General features: G+C 36.8%; 1 protein-coding gene across 1 annotated transcript in view; it reads right to left on the bottom strand.

The window, feature by feature from the left end:
* Positions 1-12,302, bottom strand: part of LOC149805251 (potassium channel subfamily K member 13-like) — a 73,118-nt gene extending 60,816 nt beyond the window's left edge. The window contains exon 1 of the mRNA XM_089936091.1: positions 12,214-12,302. The gene's annotated coding sequence lies outside the window, so the exon portion shown is untranslated. The remainder of the gene's footprint in view (positions 1-12,213) is intronic.
* Between the last annotated feature and the right edge of the window lie 6,304 nt (positions 12,303-18,606).

Raw genomic sequence — 18,606 nt, forward strand, 5'->3', positions numbered from 1 at the left:
CAAAGAGATGGGACCACTTGGAGTCAATGGCAACATCAGGTGTCACTTTGGTGAGGGCTTCCTGCAGTTTGCTGTGTTTTCTCTGGATTGCTTACACAGCAGGTGTTGATGCGTGGGTGACCCTTCTTGTTGCAGCTTCTTGGGTAATATTCGCACCTTGCTGGTCACGAGGGAATGGTCCGTGTCGCAGTCGGCACTGTGGTAGGTGAGGCTGAAAAGGGCACTGGCCAGTTTCGCAATCCTGCTGATGACGAGACCTAGCTGGTGCCAGTGGCGTGAACGTGGGTGTCTCCATGATCTTGCATTTGAAGAAAGTGTTGGTCACACATAGGCTGTGGAAGCAGCACATCTGCAGCAGTTGCTGACCATTCTCGTTGATCTTGCCCCTTCCGTAAAAGCCGAGACAGGTGGACCACGCCTCATGGTCAACTCCCACTCAAGCATTGAAGTCTTCTAGTAATTAAAGGCCTTCATTGTTTGGGATACTTAATATTGCTTGATCCAGAGCCTCATAAAACTTGCCTTTCTCCTCGTGGGTGGAGCAGAGGGTCAGGGCGTACACGTTGCAGATGTTGACCGGGCCTAAGTGTTGACAGCCCGAGGGCAATGATTCTCTCAGTACCTGATAGCGGAGGTTCAATGAAGGCGATTAGAGTGTTCTTTACGGCGAAGCCTACACCGTGCTGACTCGGTTCATCCGAGGTCTTCCCCTGCCAAAAGAACGTGTAATTGGCTTCCCTGATGGTGCCACTGTCAGCCAGTCGCGTCTCGTGGAGGCAGGCAATGTCGATGTTCAGTCGGGAGAGTTCTCTATCAATGACGGCAGTCTTCCATGCATCGTCGTTCTGCTGTAGGTCAGCGGTCAATCCAGGACGCATGGTCCTGATGTTCCAGGTTGCAAAACGAAGAGCTGGAGTCTTCTTATTTCTTCTTTTCGTCTTTCCTGGTGCGGAGTTTTGTGGCCCACTTGTCGAGATGGTTCTCTAAGCTCCACGCACTCAGTGAAGCAGGCCAGGCAGGCCATGGCGGGCAGCACCTTACTGACTGGGGGCTGCCCAGCTTGAGGCGGGCGGTAGCTGTCCAGTGAGACCTGATGATCTCTCCCACCGTTAGAATTAACACCTGGTGCCAAGCTCTATGCCAATCGAGCTTTGACTTAGAACCGGTAAACTGCTACTTCTCGTGTTGTGCCGACGCCGTACGACGACGCTGGAGTGTCCTCTCCAGTGGAGCTACGAAGCCTGGACAGGGTGGTATGGAGAATAAGCTGTTGTCCGTGCAGCAGATCCCCCCTCTCCACGCAGCTGGTGGGCCCAAGGGAACGACGAATGCCGATACAGCTTGGCACCAACGGCGTCGCAGGAGTTGCCGGAATGACGTTGAAGTCAATGTCAGACCGCCTTAGGGACTCTGCCTCCGGATTTTTTGTCGGGGTTTACTCCCTTAGCCTTTCCCATGTGTGGGTATAGCCACAAGGCAGCAGAGGTTTGGAATCGGAGTTTTCCTTCTCCTAGATGAGCCACCATCCAAGGTTTACGAGTCTCATCTACCCGACGCAACTGGTTTTAAGGCGCCAGTGGCCCGCCTTCACCCCTTCTCCTGTTAGTGGAAAACGTGGTCTGCCGGACTTCAGTTCTAAGCCACTCGCGAAGGCAAATAGCTGGATTTCAGTTGACAGACGTAATCAGAGACGCAAGCCGTATGGGGCATTTCTGAAGGATTGGGGCGCTTGTCTCCCACTCCCACATGTACATGATCAATAATACTGATAATACACAGTGGACAAGGGCACAGCCGTCTGTTTTTTGTATCCTCTAAAGACATGATCTGCTTGTATCTTTATGTAGGACAGCTGACAGCATATATTTGTGTTACATAATTATCCTCACTATCCCCTAAAAATGAATATGTTGTCGTCAATATGCTCCTTTACGTAGACAGCTGATTACAGAGGTTAGTGTCACAGAATTATCCACACTATCCCCTAGAACTGAATCTGTTGTCCCCAATATGCTCCTTTACGTAGGACAGCTGATTACAGATATTTGTGTCACATAATTATCCTCACTATCCCCTGGAAATTAATCTGTTGTCCCCAATATGCTCCTTTACGTAGGACAGCTGATTACAGATATTTGTGTCACATAATTATCCTCACTATCCCTTGGAAATTAATCTGTTGTCCCCAATATGCTCCTGCTCAATCTGGTCAAGATGGATGTTTATAAACCTCATTAAGTTTAAAAAAAATACAAACATAGACATATGTGATCATGATTATTATGGTGCTATAATCATAATAATATTAATGCAAACAAAATTGACTGAAATGAATTTGAAATGCATCAATTTGGTTTATGAAGATTCAGTAGTTGTGTTTAATAGTTGTACTGAAAAATTCTAATCTTTGATGGTTCTTGAAGACAAAATATTTTTCAAAAACATCCATAAGCAGTACTGTGTAGGTATATTCCGTTTGATTTCTACTACTAGTAGTTCTTTTGGATTCAATCAATTATAGCAGGGTACTTTTGCAGCATTTTTTAAAACCCTATGTAAAAAGTTATATATTTCTTTTCCAAACTAAGTTTAAGGGTTTCATTACTGACATAATTATAGGATGATTGCTTTATGATTTATATACTTTAGAAACTTGCAACCAAAGAAAATATTTAATCATTATTGTCACTAGGAATCTGAAATGAAAGCATCACATTCATGACGCAAGACAAATTGTACTTGAGACCTGTTAATATATAATTTGTCATCTTGTTCACAGAATGTGAAAGAATTAGTTTTAAAAGGTTTAGTACAGTTTAGGACCCTCACTCCCAAGTATTGCTGGATAAACTTTATATGATGATGAAACTGACTAGTACTAAATATCATATATTACACATGGTCATGATGAAACTGACTAGTACTAAATATCATATATTACACATGGTCATGATGAAACTAATAAGTACTAAATATCATACATTACACATGGTCATGATGAAACTGACTAGTACTAAATATCATTGCTTGATAGTAATAGCATGCGGCAGCTAGACTTACTTTGTTACGATGCAAATTCAGATTAAATTGCAAAGGTTTTCAATAACATGATAGAATACAAACAAGTATAGTCCATTCGTTCAGAAAATATGAAGATTTTGGTGAAAACAGCATGCCCAAATCATGTATACAAAGGGTTGTGGACACGTTTAGAGAAGTAGTGACATGTATAAATGACCAAAGTCTACGCGAATCATTGTTATGGCTACTACAACAGATGCTCTGACCACTGTAAAGCCAGAATGGACTCTCCGGTCAAGCAAAGTTATATATAAAGAACACCATTATAAGTGCTACAGAAGCTGTTACATGAATGTAAAACCTCTTGGATGGCCATAATTTTATGGAATAGGGGTTATTCAATTCACGCATAGGATGCATCTTGGAGTGGCGCAATTTTCCATCTTCACGCTCTTAAGGACGTGCACTTGCTATGTCTTTTTGGTCTGTTTTTCTGACTGTTAATCCCGTTATTCCATGTTCTTATTTCATTATACCATTGAATTCTAATAATAGTTGCTTTTATATAATTTTAGGCATTCCATAATTTTTCCTGCGAATGCTGGAAGGTAAGACTACTCCAATTCTCCCGAAAATTTTTGTAGACAGACTGCACTGGCACGTCCAATGAGGTGTACTGTTTTCTCGGATATGTATATCGTATATTATGATATAGTTTTTATTTAAGTGCTTTGAGTTAATGACGTTTACTTTTTTAAGACTTTAATTATGTAACTGGCATGTGATACAAGAAGAGTACATGAATGTACCCATTAATAAATCGGGTCCAGTTGTCACGTTCATGTCAACAACTAATTCAGTCAATGTAATCATGCATTATTTTGAATATAGGCCATGACAACGTAGCGTGATCTAGGGAATACATTTATGCTGTGGATATATCAGCTTGCTCTAGCTGCTGATTGGATTAATACTAATTAAAAGTGCTGTTGACGACCAAGCTATTTCACAATAAACTAATTAAAATGCGATTCATATTTATTTACTTGATATGCAAAAGGTGACTATACAATAGACTTATTATTAGTTCTGTAAGAATCTTGAGAGGAAATTTAATTTATTTATTAATTTGTTCATTGAAGTTGCAGAGAAAAACATCATTTATTCTAAGAGACAGTACCTTGTTGGAATACTTTGAATTATTCAAGGGCTTAGATATTTAATTAATTTCGTTGGATTACGTGAAGCATTCAAGGACTTTAGTGACATTCGATTTTCACTTGATTACTTTGAAGTAAAACTTTTGGATATTAAAACAAAGTTTCTTAAATGGTGCTAGCATAGCACAGAATGGCATTATAACCTTCATTCGGAACACCTTTGGATCGTTTCGAGAATACTGTGAAATTGATAGTACATTTAAAATAATATCCTTGGAATTCATACAATACTATAAGTTAGTTTTAATTCTTTCACTTTGTTTTATTTGATATTTTATGGAACTAAATTTATATTTTGGAAAATTCAATACTTATTTGGGTTTTATCTTGTCTTGTTACAAAGCTTAGGCTTCTAGGGCCTAGCACTGTAATCATCTTTATACTGGGGTGGGGTGCTCCCAATATTATATTTAAACTATTATAGAAGTCCCACTCAGGCTCAATTTTGTTGGAAGTTAAATTTAGTGAAAGGCAGATGTAAAGCCTCGAGCTTCCAGTCCGCAACGCCGACGGTTAGAAGGTTAAATGTACAAAAAAGGTTGAAATTCAATGAATAACAATTTAATAGCAATTCAATAATCAAATGACTCAAATTTCCAATTACACTCCATCCACTCGACCCTTTAATAAGCTTATTACATCACTTGATTAGCAGTGTGAGATTGATTTCCACATGTCCTTGTATTTCTACTTATCTGTTGTATCCTTTCTCTCCTACTTCTCCCAATTCCTTCTCATTTTGCTCCCCGACCTTTCTCCAAATTCCTTCTCCTTCTTCTCCTCTACAGTCTCTAGACTCCTTCTCCTCTTCCTTCACTTTCTACCCCACGACTACACTTCTGTCGACTTCTACTGTCTAGGCTACAGTCTCAGTCCCGTCTACAACTCTTGAAGACTTGGAACACAATGGAACCGAAAGTTCTCTGTCCCCTAAAAAGCTTCCTTTTCGAAGTTTTTTCTTTCCTTAGAATATACCTCTAAGTTCTGCTGCCAGATTACGAGTGGCTTCTTTCCTTGAGTAAACCCTATTGATCTGCAATCCTTCCTGGCGAATACTAAATTACTCTTTACGATTTCGGAAAGTATCATTCAGGTCTGAATTGTAATCATGCCCTCTATCTCAATTTCGATTTGATATCGCTGTGAAATGATCCCATCAAACTTAGCGGTCAGTATCCCTCTCGCTATTTGTCAACGTGGGAACGAATAAGAACATGCCCCGTTCACCCCATGGAGTTTCCATTCTACCCTTGAACTAACCTTTGACATATAGATATGATAACAGCAAGCCTTTGTTAAGTGACGCGGCCGGTCGACTTGGCCGACTCAAGTTTCCGGTCTCAGGTTGGTCATGGTAAGAGTTCAACACTAACCCCGTGGAAATCTTCGAAGATGAAACACAAAGTCACGGTAATATTCCCAAAACAGGTTGATTATAGCTTATACATGAATTTAGCTGGGTGCTTAGCAACGTGACACATGCCCTCAAATGTTCATACTATAAATACGATGGCCCAGGATTCGAGGCGATTATGACATGTTTGGTAAAACCTGGTAGACAGGCATCAAACTGAAGCTAGCTGCTTTCAGGATACTAGATATTATCTAGTTAATTGATTTGACTGAGATACTTTTCTATAAGGTGATTTTCAGGAATAGGTTATATATAATATCATGTTTATCAATTCATTTTCTGTGTGAAGCTCGTTCCTTGGGTAATGATCACAACTTGAAACCAGATTGTCGTGTTTTAAAATACAATTCCAAAAGTCCTTCCACCGCTTACAATGAACATAATAACTCCAAATGCCCATAAACATATACATTATTGATATCAAGTAAATACATGTAAAATCGATTAAGTTCACCGCTTATGAGTTGTTTACAAATTTCTAAAACTGTTCAATATACAAACGAACCAATCCTAGTCAGAACCTTGAGTATAATGTCTCTATCCGCATAGTCGTCCAAGAGGCGTTGAACCCCATATTTGTTTAGAAAATGTTGTGTATAATTAAATATTTAACATAGATCTTGGCATATCATGGCATCACGTGTTCTGATTCGAGATTTAAGCTACTTATGTTAGCTGTTTTACCTTATGTTTGCCACCTGATATTACTAGATGGTCTAACTTGGAATAGTAATATAAGCGAGTTGTAATTTCTTTGCTGCCCCTCTTATGTACAACCCTATGGACCTTAATAAACAGATGCTTGCAGATGTTGAATCTGGAAGCATTATATTGCTTGGAAATGCCTACACCAGCTTAACAGAGATACGGATACCTGTACTCTGTAAATTTGATGTCACAAAAGTTTTCATAATCAGCAATAAAGGATTCTGAAATACTCGTTGATTTGGAGCTGCATTGAAGCTTAGTCTAAATCGGCAGTGGGCACTTCCTGTCTAGGGCGATAGAACTGCTACTGAGCTTGGATTTACCATCAAGAAGTTATTATGAAAAGAAAACGGGACTAGTAGTTACTATGATATCCATGAATAAATTAGGGAAATGGTCCAGACAATGAAAAAGAAAATGAAAACTATCAATGAAAATGAAAGTGAGAAGGCGTATTGGAACTGACTCAACAGAGGATAGAAAATATGTTGTTGAAGATTCATTACAAAAAATTGGAATGTTTGGACAAAAGAAACATGTTCATATACTGGAGGACATAAAGAGTGTATCTGATGAGCGTAGTTTTAACCATGGATACAGTGCTGCACTCAACCAGCTGTATCGAAAAAAATAGATTAAAAAAAACCCCCACCTTTTCTGGGTATAGAATTAGACGGTTCTATCAAGTGAGGTTCTAATGTATGTCTGCCGGCATGTAAAGGATGTTGACTGGCCAAATGCTTATAATTACATCTTGTATAGCATTATTGTGTTTTCCATATGCAAATTATCTGTGTCACATATGCAGACACGAGAGAAAATGTTTTATACAGCAATATTTTGTTTACTAATTCATCTTCTACGAAATAAATATTATTTTTCCGTTATAAGTCATAGTACCTATTACTTCTCTCAATACGGTAATGCATATCTGTCTCCGTTTTCAATACGTGGGATGAGCATCTGAATCTAGAACAATACTTCATAAATAAATATTATAATCCATACGATATTTTCCGGTTCTTATTCAACGTTATATATACTATAATATAAACCTTTATGTCAATTGTTCATGTCGCCTTGCCAGTTTTGAAAAGTCGAATACGTATTTCTTTTGCGAAAATAAGAAAACAATTGTTTTTTGTCTTCAACATCTTGATTTAATCAGACATATTCCAAAAACGAAGCGATTTAATATACCCTTATGTTTGGTAGCCTAGTTGACACGCTTGGCTTCTTCTTGTCTTTTCGATATTAAATAGCATTATTGTGGTTAGCGAGTTGAAGGCAGTCCTACAACCGTCTGCCTGTATTTAATACATCGTCAAATATATAACGTAGAAAACACATATTCTGGGTAGAGATGGTTCTGATAAATTTAAGTTTTGCTGTAATGTATGCTTGGGGTGTGTGTAAAGAGTGGTAACTGGTTAAAAGATTATAACTACATGTTAGAAGGAATGCGAATAGCAATACATTTTTCCACATACAACGTATATGTGCTACACGTGCACACAAGGAGAGACAGACAGACAAACATACATAAAGGAGGTATGTTTTGGTGCATATGCAATACTAAAGAAAGAGAAGTGATACATACAAGAGGGTAAAGCAAGTAACCATCATTTAAAGAAGGAAGATTTCTTTAGATGAGTTACTTTGTTGCAGAAGGATTACATTCTTGGCGTGCAAACTATTACGACAATAAAAACATTTCAATACTCACAGGAATTTAGCATATAAATAAACTCAACCTTTTTGGTAAAAATTGCCTAAATTCAGTCTTCACTGAAAGATGATCTTTATATTACAGGATTTTTAATTTTAAAAAAATCATGTACAAATAGGACGTTATAAACAAAAGGTCTTGAGAAACAAAAGGTTCTCTTATGCATCTTGTCAGTAGAACAAGTTTGACTGCATACACATAATGTATCCTCATACTAACTTGATAACTTGATATTTTACTTCAATGTACGATAACCTAAGTAAAAAATTGAAATACGATTGGGCCTCTATCCTTTAGTCCAAAGAATATAGGAAAATGTGAATAGTAAATTACAGTTGCCATTCTTATTAGTTTACCACACGTTATACTTTAAAAATGACTACAAGGTACATCAGAGATTGAATAGAGTTTACGCGAGCAGTATTTAAATTAGTACATGCTTTACAATAACACTGTCATAAACGTGAGGGGGTACTTCTTGAGATGCCAAAGCTTTGAAGCGTGTGTGAATATGCGATGGCAAAGCTTTACCATAGCACACACATTTAGTTTTGATATGGCTCACTTTATGTGTCTGTAAGTTGAAAGAATGAAACTAATAACCATAAAGACGTTTCTGTGTGTATCGAGGTAAGAACAATTGTCCTGTATGCCTGGTGTCAACGGCATAGTCAGCCTTTTTATTGTCCTATGCACTGAACAATAACATTTTCTTAGAAGTTCTGAATATTGTGCCTTGACATTTTTTTCACAATGGTTATAAATGTCACAATTATTAAAATGTCATTACGATAACATGTGCTTTTCCAGCACCAACATGACTAGGTAATGGTCATGAATTAGTCATAACAAAACCTGGGTGAAGTTCGTTTGCTGTTGAAGATTGCTTACAATTACAGTATTTCCGCAAATTAGTTAACAAAGAATGCGTGAGTTTATTACCAGATAAAGATATAAATGTCGGGAATGGGCTTATGATGAAACATGGGGTTAACTTTTTTTAGTACATACGGTAGCTTCATGTACTATATTTCCTGCATAAACACATGGTCAAATTTGAATGTTTTTAATGGCACATCAACACACAATAGCTCATATTATAATTTTTTTTTTAATTTTTAAACAAATCAAGAGGAGTGAAATGTCTCACATATGAATATGTGTAAACATGTGGAACATGTGCATATGTGTAAACAGGTGAAACATATATATGAGTAAATATCAAAATAAATTAAGTAAATATTGTCAGAGTCATACAACTGTTGCAGCTTTAAAAAAATCAGAAACATACAAAATATATAAAACGCATATTATATTGGGTGAGTAAAATGTGTCCAGGTCAATTCGTTTGTAAATGAATGCAAACCATTATTTTTGTTATATTTATCTAATTGTTGACTGCAAGATAGTGGGACCTGAAGAAGGGATATACTCACAAACTGAGAAACAGTACTGTCATCCAGATTGTATTAATCTTTGGACCCACTGGGAGAGCCCTTGACTCTCTCACATGTGTGAAAATCTATTTTAGGACTGCTAATGTATTGCTCAGATCCCAATAAAACCCATAGTTAGCATATCAAAGCAGTTTGGAACATATCTATTACATCTGTATAGCTAACAATAGTATATTTACATAAATATTGATCATATGTTTTATACTCAACTCTGAAGATATATACTAAGGTAAAGCAATGATCATTAGTTAGCTTGTTTCCTCAAAGAAATGGCCTTGAACCAGTGGCGGAATAAAGTGTAATATTTCTGTCGAATGCACTACTGCACGTACCGTAACTATTCATATGCAGTATTAGTCATACTTCATTTTTATGTTACTGTCTCTATGAAATGAAAAAGTGACAAATTGATATATCCCAATGATACGGACAGCATTTTGAAATATGGCCATTGGTCTTTGCTTTTAATTGTCCCTCCTTAAGCAGCAGTTAATTTAAACCATACAAGATTTTGCCATTGTACAAAAGAAGAAAAAACCAACTTCGATGCAAATTGAATCTTCATTACATGAGCCATGAATGCGTTCTTGCGGAACTTAAAATAGTTCAATGTGATATATTTCAAATGTCGTATACATACTACATGAAAAAGCACAAGTGCAGCACTTTATGAATTTTCTAACATATATATGAATTGGATTAAAAAACACAAAATTAATAACTTGAATCATTATCGGCACAATATTTAATGTAGACTGGCTCTAAATTCACCTTCCTCGACCGACTTTGATTTAATTTCTTGTCTATATTTGCCAAGGGGGATAGTCAGACTTGACAACAATTGTTGCTGGTTACGAGACGAGGTTGATATATAATATTGACAATGCAAATGAAGAATTACTTGCAACTGTAACCCACAAATGTAATCGGTTTGCTTTCACTGTCTTTTGAATTATCACCGACAAAACACTCATAATCAGCTTTGTTGTCACAGTTCTTATGTTGAAAAGAAGCAACAAATCATAGGGTAATACTATGATATGGTCAGCCTGTTTCTCTTTATATAAGCCAGTTTTGCCCTACTGCTTTGAAAAAATCAAAAGTAATTGTCACGCATTATTTGTATTAATTCGAGATCCATCTATAGGTATAGAAAGGGTGATTGTTGGAAATGTCTATATGCATTAAAATATAAAATACAGTGACATTTGGGTACATTTTCAAACCAAACTTTCAATGTAAAACAAACTTAGTTTCAACTAGTTGATTGGTGTAAAGCAAATTCTAATACAAGATGGCATATATTAGAAGCAGTGTAATTGTGATATAATAAATTGGTGATTCAGTAGAACACATCTGAGTCCCTGAAAATATATTTTCAACATGTCTAACATTGTTGGTAAGTCATAGCAGGAATCATTAATATAAACGATTCCGATTGTAGGCCATATGCCATGGTCTTTTAATAAATGATAGATGGCTGTGAAATGTCATGTTAGGTGGGGCTGGGGATCGTATTAAGGAAAGGACTTTGAATGATACAGCATAAAATGTTATTATTCCAGTATCCGACAACATTGGAATTGGTAATTGCTAGACAAACGAAGTTGATATACTACTAGAATTGAATGACGGCAATAGGTCACATGAAAATGTGAGACTCTCTTGTGTCCGTCTTGTTTGCAGTTAGTTCTTGTTCTTAACCCCAGGGTCTAAATCAAGCGAACCACATGCATACGGGTAGTTGTCGCAACGTTATTCAAACTTAATGTCCTTTCAGATTAAAGTTGTTACGACATACTTGTGTAATTCTCCTATCTGCACATCAAACTTTGTAATCACACAATTTTCAAGTTGTTCGTAAATTACGAAAAAGCATTTAATTGTTTCTTTAAATTCAATACAACGTTATGTTCCATTGACATTTAGTGGACATTTAATTCCTATACTGACCGAATCTTTACCAGCCTGATGTCTTCAATCGCGACAGTGACAGTCAATAATGTGAAGCATAATACGTTTGCTCTTATTTAGAGAGACAATGCAATAGTAATAAAGAACTTGCTTTTTCCATCACTTTCGTACATATATTGCAATTTACAATAAATATACTAGGATATGAGCCATGTCTTCTAATGTTCAAAAAGGCCTAATAATCCTTACGATTGTACTAATATTTTTTACCCTTAAAGTTGCATTGATATAAAATGACACCTCTGATCTAAAGTTACCCAACATTAGAGTAGAGTGCAATATGCTACTGACAGAAAATTCGAATAAAAAGACATCATTTAACAAATTTCCTAGTCTTGCCTTAGATATTTTAGACCATTCTGAAATGTAAATCTCCAATGGATTTGTTGTATTTCTTTCTTAAGCTGAAACACGAATGCTTCAGATAAAGAAGGTTGAGGTAGTGATGCTGACAGCACGTTTTACAATATTATACCACTTTTCAAACACAACACGTTTTCCTCCTTCATCTGTATCTCAGTTTTAAATAGTATTCTTACGTGCATTTCTGTATAGCATGCTGATGCTTTAACAAACCGAACCTAGCTTGTAATTTTCACGATGTTTAATTAACGAGTAGCAATTACATCTCATACGTACTTCTAAATATTGAAGACCAAGTTTAAATTTAATCACAACATAGAAGCTTACCTCTATGTAACTTCCAATGTTCCTACACATATGCTGAACTTCGACAGTCTTTCCAAGCCCGTCAGGTTAATGTAGCAGTTAATGTTTCCTTAATCATTTTGTGCATGCAATATGTTGCAAGAAGGATGATCAATAGAATGCTATTAAAGGAGCGTCAGTAACATCACCAGTAAAGGGAAATTACTCTGAAACACCTCATCTACTGATTCATCTGTACACACACACCAATAGGTAACGGAGCCAAATCCGTTTTTTTTTATTGATTTCGAAATTGCAATATTATGGCCATCTTTGAGACACAGAATACATCTATGTTTTGAAATAAACAATGATGCTATGGTTACTGTGAATGCGCTCGGAACATATTATAGTCTATTACATATATAAAATAAAGAAATTAAATGATCTGAGGTGTCTTTGATCTGAAGGACGTTTGAAATGAGTTAGAACATTTCCTTGATAAATGTTTAAGTTGAACGGTTGGCAATAGCTTTAATGAACCCAAATATGACAAGGAAACAATACATTAATAGAAGCCGAAATTTAGTATATTCTGATCATGTGGGAGTTAAAAACTCATTATAAATCATTAGGTTATCAGAAAGGAAAGATTTTCGCAGAATAATTACACAAAACGGCACCATTCATAACACTGGATTTACGCAGAATCTAAGCTAAATTTACCAATTGATCGCATAAGCTTTCAGAACCTTGGGTGAAATTGTATATTTGAAACTCTGTATATTCGCAGGTCTTCCAGAGTTTGATATTTGGCGGATTCGAAAGTCTAAATTAAGGCCAGAAAAGAGGAAAAATAATTTTCTGCAAGATATTTCCAGCTGGATACTATCTTAGAGAGCTGTAAAGGGTTGCCTTGGTGATTTCATTTATACAACTTCTACAATTTATGTAATCACGACGATAACATTTGGGGAAATCGAAGTAAAATAATTTTATGTTTCCTTTTAAGATCATCAAATCAAGGAATGAGGCAAAGTTTTTACAATATATTATGTCATTTGTCCTGTTCAGTTACAATAAAAACTGACCCCTGTCAAATTGTGGGAAGTTACTATTTGTAATACAGTAGTTAACAGCCAAAATGTAGATCTGGAGTCAAAGCCTAAAAATGGAAAATATACATTTTCAGGGAGAAATTCCTAATGAACAGCACTGTGTGTGTCAAACAAGTGATTATTGAGGCAATCCGATACCTTTAACTGACCGGGATGTCAATGACAGGTAAATAGCAGCAAGAAGACGGATGTGGATCAAGGGGAAGTGTAATAAGCAACAAGTTATTTGCTATTTAAGGGATAATATTTAGGATTTCTCAGACGTGTTATACCATCTGAAGGTTGAATTCTCAGATTTTAAATAGTTACAAAATTGTCACAAAGTAAAGGAATCAACTGTTTGATTTGATACCGGAAAACAAAACTATCATCCAATTCCTAAACATGCTTTCCATGCCAATCATATAAACTATATGTACAGAGACTGATATTAATCTTAATTTGACAGTATCAATGTCGAACAAGTATTTTGTTCGCCCATTATTACACTCGGATCAGCCGGGGGATTTATGGTACAATTTAAAACATCCGTTTATTTGTCTGTCTGTCTGTCCGTCTCGAAGTGGCATGACTTATCCCTGATCATTTTATTACATACGTGTCCCCTCTTGACCTTGAGTTCCACCGAACCGTGACCACAAGTAGTTGGTCCTTACAAAGTGTCATTACACAAGTATGTTTATATATATACATATGTATGTATGTATAGACACACACACACACACACACACACACACACACACACACACACACACACATATATATATATATATATATATATATATATATATATATATATATATATATATATATATATATATATATATATATATATATATCCTTTGACTTCATAAAACGAATAAATAACAGTTATAGATACCACAACATCTCTCGCAACAAAATCAACGCAAAACTAAGCATTAATTCGTGTCCCTAGAGTTACTTCTCATTATTGAGTCTAATCGGTGGTTGACCGATATAGAACGCAAACGGAAGGAACAATACTTGATACTAAAACTGAAAGCTCAAGGGAGATCAGTCTATATGAAAACGTATAACTTTCCCAACGCAATCGTATCAAAACTACAATAATGAGACGTACTCAAATTTTGCAATAACATTTACCCAATTACATATTCCGGAACGTTTTAAATATATTATTATTATTATTATTGATCGTGTCAGTTATTGTGCTGCACAATTCTCTTGACATATTCCCTGTAATATCTTAATGTATAACTTAGCATAGATATAATTTCCTGTTTACATATTGAAGATGGGGTTGCTTTTGCACCACGCATAGCTTCGGTCGTTTGACCCTAGGCCGATAAATCAGCCCATCATCCGTGACGATGTTTACTTTTGTGTGAGGGGCTGATATCACCTATTCATTAAAAGCTGCAATTATCTGCATCTAAATTTGGCTGCACACATCGTGTACATATTATACACTTACCGATATTTCTCGTGGCTGTACAGCTACCGTCAGCTGTAGAGTTATTTTGGTGACACGTACTTTATATTTTCGGAGCATATTATACGTCTGGTGACTTGTAAGTCCACCTGGAATATCACTACTATCTGTCCTGTGGCCATTTTGAATTTTGCTATTGATATGGCTGTTACCAATTATCGGTATGTGTCCTATGTATACGCAGGTTTGTTCTGGAAAGATTTGCATGGAGCAAAATTGCACATTTTTATGAACAAGCCACATCATACCCACATATCGTCCATCAGTATCACCACAGATTTGGGGGTTTGACTTATCTGATTAGTCTGTTTCCAGACTGGAGTTTTATATATATATATATATATATATATATATATATATATATATATATATATATATATATATATATATATATATATATGTGTGTGTGTGTGTGTGTGTGTGTGTGTGTGTGTGTTTTGTGGATGTTGTTTATGTTTTCCATGTTTCATGGTGAGAAGACTGTTTTAACGTGACGAGAAGACTGTCTAACTGGAAATATATATGTGTTCGAAATAAAGTGGCAGCACTGACGGGCAAAGCTCGCTGATTTCATCATCAGATATACTATTATTTTCCTCAAGTATACAATTGAAACCCCCAACGCCAACAATATTATAGGTGTAGCAAATATATTATAATTAATATATGCTAGCTTTTTCTTTGAATATATCTTATGAATACAAAGTAATGTACTAGCAAAATCGCTAGTATTTATGTATTAGTCGTGGCTCAGCTACAAACAGCGGTATTTCATTTCCAAAAAAGAATCTAAACCCATCCACGAAGCGAAAATAATTGTTCAAACACAAAATACCCACACGGTCAATTTTTTTTAAATGGTATGATTCCTGGTCCAGCCACATAACACCCTGTTTTCATTTTTCAAAAATAAAGAAACTGCAAAACAATCAGCTCCGCTCTGGGAGCTTTCTCTCCGAAATTGTGACCCAAATTTGTATGAGTCGATCAGGAGGTGAGCGAGGCCGTGTCGCGTCCGGTGTCCAAGTCCTTTGGATTTCTAGACGCAACCCATAAGGCATCTGAAAGATGATCAAGTTATGATGATCTAACGAAGAAGACATTAACAGAAACTTCAAACTCGGATTCCAGGCTGATCGATTGAATATTATCATTCGTCTGTCCTGCAATAAAGATGAAAGTTGATCACTAAACGCTAAAGGATGATTCTAAATTATAAAAATTGAACATTAAAAACTAAAATATGATCGCTAGAAGCTAAACTCTAAAACATACAATCTGTAATCTGAAGACAACTTTTGTCTCGCCCATCAGTTTTTATTTCTGATATTCCCAATGTTATGAACTATATGATGAGGCCATAACAAGTAAAATAAGCGTTTGCTATTTGGTATAATATACACGGTATTTTACCAGCAATACAAAAGAACAAGACAAACAAAGAACAAACAAACAACTGGATCATCAAAAAAGAAAGAATAAAGTATTATTTTTCCCCGCATGTACTCTCATCTATTACCTCGTTGTTAACTGTCAGACTATAGACGGCTTAAAAATACACGTGGAGTATGAAAAAATCGTCTAATTCGTCTGTTTGCATTATTCACATGCTGAGATAAGTTACACTTCCGTTGCTTTAGCAATTTTTCAATCATATCTCTACGATATCTCCAGTGCGGCAGTTTATAGTTTGCGTAGCACTGGGGCATCATGCCACAGACATGTTGCATAATGTCCATCCCAGTCACATTATCCTGACACCAGGCCGACCAGTCCTAACACTAACCTCTTAATGCTTAGCGCCTAGCGATGGAGCTGTTAGTACCATTTTTGTAAGTCTTTTTTTTGCATGACTCGGCCGAGGTTCAAACCAGCGACCTCGTGCATCGGAGGCTTACGCTCTAACCACTAGGCCACCGGAGATGATATTAATTTGTGAAGATTGTGAATGATTTCATAAATAAATACAATTAAAATAACGCGCTTTTCAAACAACTTCGATTTAGATTGCTCAGTAAACCATGTATAATATAAACATAATAGAAATGTCTGTCTCGTTCTTTTTTCTTTAACAAAATATATAAAAATATAGAGTAATAAAATAAAAAACATTTGGATACACATGGTTTCAGGTTATGTTGATTAACCCAGAGGACATCATAGACACCTGTGTATTTTTGAACAAATCCATGTATAGGGATATTCTCCTAGTATGGAGGATAGTGCATCGTTTCGATGTAGCTCCTAGTATGAAGGATAGTGGGTCGTTTCAATGTGGCTCCTAGTATGGCGGATAGTGCATCGTTTCAATGTGGCTCCTAGTATGGAGGATAGTGCATCGTTTCAATGTGGCTCCTAGTAAGGAGGATAGTGCATAGATTCGACGTAGCTCCTAGTATGGAAGATAGTGTGTCGTTTCGATGTAGCTCCTAGTATGGAGGACTGTCCATTGTTTTAATGTGGCTCCTAGTATGGAGGATAGTGCATCGTTTCAATGTGGCTCCTAGTATCGAGGATTGTGCATCGTTTCAATGTAGCTCCTAGTACCGGTATGGAGAATAGTGCGTCGTTTCAACATAGCTCCAAGTATGGAAGGTAGTGCATAGTTTCAATGTAGCTCCAAGTATGGAGGATAGTGCGTCGTTTCAATGTAGCTCCTAGTATGGAGGATAGTGCGTCGTTTCAATATAGCTCCTAGCATGGAGGATAGTGCGTCGTTTCAATGTGGCTCCTAGTATGGATGATAGTGCATCGTTTCAATGTGTCTCCTAGTATCGAGGATAGTGCGTCGTTTCAACATAGCTCCTAGTATGGAGGATAGTGCATCGTTTCAATGTAGCTCCTAGTATGGAGGATAGTGCGTCGTTTCAATGTGGCTCCTAGTATGGAGGATAGTGCGTCGTTTCAATATAGCTCCTAGTATGGAGGATAGTGCGTCGTTTCAATATAGCTCCTAGTATGGATGATAGTGCATCGTTTCGATGTAGCTCCTAGTATGGATGATAGTGCATCGTTTCGATGTAGCTCCTAGTATGGAGGACAGTGCATTATTTCAATGTAGCTCCTAGTATGGAGGATAGTGCGTCGTTTCGATATAGCTCCTAGTATGGATGATAATGCATCGTTTCAATGTGGCTCCTAGTATGGAGGATAGTGCATGGTTTCAATGTAGCTCCTAGTATGGCGGATAGTGCATCGTTTCGATATAGCTCCTAGTATGGAGGACAGTGCATTATTTCAATGTAGCTCCTAGTATGGAGGATAGTGCGTCGTTTCGATATAGCTCCTAGTATGGAGGATAGTGCGTCGTTTCGATATAGCTCCTAGTATGGATGATAATGCATCGTTTCAATGTGGCTCCTAGTAATGAGGATAGTGCATCGTTTCAATGTAGCTCCTAGTATGGCGGATAGTGCATCGTTTCAATGTAGCTCCTAGTATGGATGATAGTACATCGTTTCGATGTCGTTCCTAGTATGGAGGATAGTGCATAATTTCAATGTAGCTCCTTGTATGGAGGATAGCGCATCGTTTCAATAAGCTCCTAGTAATGAGGATAATGCATCGTTTCAATGTAGCTCCTAGTATGGCGGATAGTGCATCGATTCAATGTAGCTCCTTGTATGGAGGACAGTTTATCGTTTCAATGTAGCTCCTAGTATGGAGGACAGTGCATCGTTTCAATGTAGATCCTTGTATGGAGGACAGTGCATCGTTTCAATGTGGCTCCTAGTATGGCGAATACTACATCGTTTCAATGTGACTCCTAGTATGGAGGATAGTGCATCGTTTCTGTGTGGCTCCTAGTATGGAGGATAGTGCATATTTTCAATGTAGCTCCTA

The sequence above is a fragment of the Sinohyriopsis cumingii genome, chromosome 2, assembly GCF_028554795.1.
Source record: "Sinohyriopsis cumingii isolate HCF-2022 chromosome 2, ASM2855479v2, whole genome shotgun sequence".
Classification (NCBI taxonomy): domain Eukaryota; kingdom Metazoa; phylum Mollusca; class Bivalvia; order Unionida; family Unionidae; genus Sinohyriopsis; species Sinohyriopsis cumingii.